Source organism: Otolemur garnettii, unplaced genomic scaffold, assembly GCF_000181295.1.
Source record: "Otolemur garnettii isolate 467f Iridium unplaced genomic scaffold, OtoGar3 scaffold00179, whole genome shotgun sequence".
Taxonomy (NCBI): domain Eukaryota; kingdom Metazoa; phylum Chordata; class Mammalia; order Primates; family Galagidae; genus Otolemur; species Otolemur garnettii.
Genome location: NW_003852574.1, coordinates 1,370,464 through 1,372,803, shown reverse-complemented (window position 1 = coordinate 1,372,803; position 2,340 = coordinate 1,370,464). Strand labels below are relative to the sequence as shown.

At 48.7% G+C, this 2,340-nt stretch overlaps 1 protein-coding gene across 1 annotated transcript in view; it reads left to right on the top strand.

The window, feature by feature from the left end:
- The window catches only part of LAMB2 (laminin subunit beta 2), a 15,436-nt gene that overhangs the window by 6,428 nt on the left and 6,668 nt on the right, over nt 1-2,340 (top strand). The gene's annotated exons all lie outside the window — the stretch shown is intronic.

Here is a 2,340-nt window from a genome sequence, read left to right as displayed (position 1 = left end):
GGCCATTTTTTGGTTGCAGCCATCATTGTTGTTTGGCGGGCCCGGGCTGGGGATTTGAACCCGCCACCTTACGTGTATGTGGCTGGCGCCTTAGCCGATTGAGCCACAGGCGCCGAGCCTGATTCTCATGTCTTAACCTTCCAAGTAGCTGGGATTACAGGTGCCCACCACAGTGCCGAGTAACTGGGATTACAGGTGCCCACCACAATGCCTGGCTCTTTTTAGAGATGGTGTCTCACTCTTTCTCATGCTGGTCTCGAACCTGTTAGCTCAGGCAATCCATGCCGTGTCCTCACAGAGTGCTGTGATTACAGGCGTGAGCCACCACACCCAGCCTTACCTTTAAAATTGTTTGAGGCTGGTGGCACCTGTAGCTCAGTCGATAGGGCACCGGCCACATACACTGAGGCTGATGGGTTTAATCCTGCCTGGGACGGCTAAACAACAATGACAACTGCAACAAAAAAATAGCCAGGCGTTGTGGTGGGCACCTGTAATCCCAGTTACTCGGTACTGTGGTGTTGTGGGTGCCTGTAGTCTTAGCTACTTTGGAGGCTGAGGCAAAAGAATCACTTAAGTCCAGGAGTTGGAGGTTGCTATGAGCTGGGTGATACCATGGCACTCTACGAAGGGCAATAAAGTAAGACTCTGTCTCTACAAAAAAAAAAAAAGAAAGAAAGAAAGAAAGATGACTCTAGGATTTTTACCCTGGGTATCTGAATGAGGGCGGAGCTCTTTAATGAGATGGAGACATAGGGAGGAGCAGTGCTTAGATGCTTAGACATGGGGGAGAAGGCCAGTGAGTTGTTGGATTTCTATGTCTGAAGTTACTGAGAGGAGTCAATTGGAGATATAAATTTCATAAATTTCTTTTCTTTTTTTTGAGACAGAGTCTCATTTTGTCACCCTTGGTAGAGTGCTGTGGCATCACAGCTCATAGCAACCTCCAACTCTTGAGCTTAAGTGATTCTCTTGCCTCAGCCTCCCAAGTAGGTGGGACTACAGGCACCCACCACAATGCCTGGCTATTTTTTGTTGCAGTTGTCGTTATTTAGCTGGCCTGGGCCGAGTTTAAACCCACCTCCCTTGGTATATGTGGCTGGGTGCTGTGACCACTGTGCTATGGGCGCTGAGCTGCAGTTGTCATTGTTGTTTAGCAGGCCTGAGCTGGGCTTGAACCACCAGCTTTGGTGTATGTGGCCATCACCCTACTCATTGAGCTACAGACGCTGAGCCTCTTTTTGTTTTTTTTTTTTTTTTGAGACAGAGTCTCATTCTGTTACCCAGGCTAGAGTGCTATGGTGTTAGCCTAGCTTATAGCAACCTCAAACTTTTGGGTTCAAGAGATCTTCCTGCCTCAGCCTCCTGAGCAGCTGGAACTACAAGTGCCGACCACAATGCCTGGGTAATTTTTTCTATTTTTGGTAGAGATAGGGTGCTTGTGTTCAGGCTGATCTTGAATGCTTGAGCTCAAGTGATCTTCCCGCCTCGAGTGCTAGGATTACTGCACCTGGCCTGGAGATATAAATTTGGAACTCATTAGCAAAGAGTGACCAGATGAAGGAATGAGAACCAGAACCAGGTTTTGGGGGTACTTTAGTGTTAGAGGCCAGAGAAGCAGCAGGAACAAGGGGAATGGAAGTTGAGGGGAACTAGGAACATGGATCAAGTCTAGAAGCTAAGAGAAGAGTTTCTGCAGAAGGACGGCATACGTTTCTAATTTTACATGCTGCTTTACACTTGGTAAGTATAGAAAAACTGAGTGCAGTGGCACATGCCTGTCATTCTAGCACTCTGGGAGGCTGGGGCAGGTGGATTGCATGAGTTCAGGAGTTTGAGACCAGCCTGAGCAAGAGCAAGACCTGGTCTCTACTAAAAATAGAAAAATTAGCCAAGTGTTGTGGCAAGTGCCTGTAGTCCCAGCTACTTGGGGGCCCGAGGCAAGAGGATTGCTTAAGCCAATGAGTCTCAACCTGTGGATCGCGACCCACAGAAACTGTATTAAAGAACCACAGCATTAGTAAGGTTGAGAACCACTGGCTTAAGCCCAACCCCTTGAGGTTGCTATTAGCTATGATGATGCTCAGCCTTCTCTCCAGGGCAAGAGAGTGAGACTGTGTCTAAAAAAAAAAAGAAAGGCTCGGCACCTGTGGCTCAAGTGGCTAAGGTGCCAGCCACATCCACCTGAGCTGGTGGATTCAAATCAAGCCTGGGCCCACCAAACAACAATGACAGCTGCAACCAAAAAATAGTCGGGTGTTGTGGTGGGCGCCTGTAGTCCCAGCTACTTGGGAGGCGGAGGCAGGAGACTCGCTTGAGCCCAGGAGTTGGAGGTTGCTG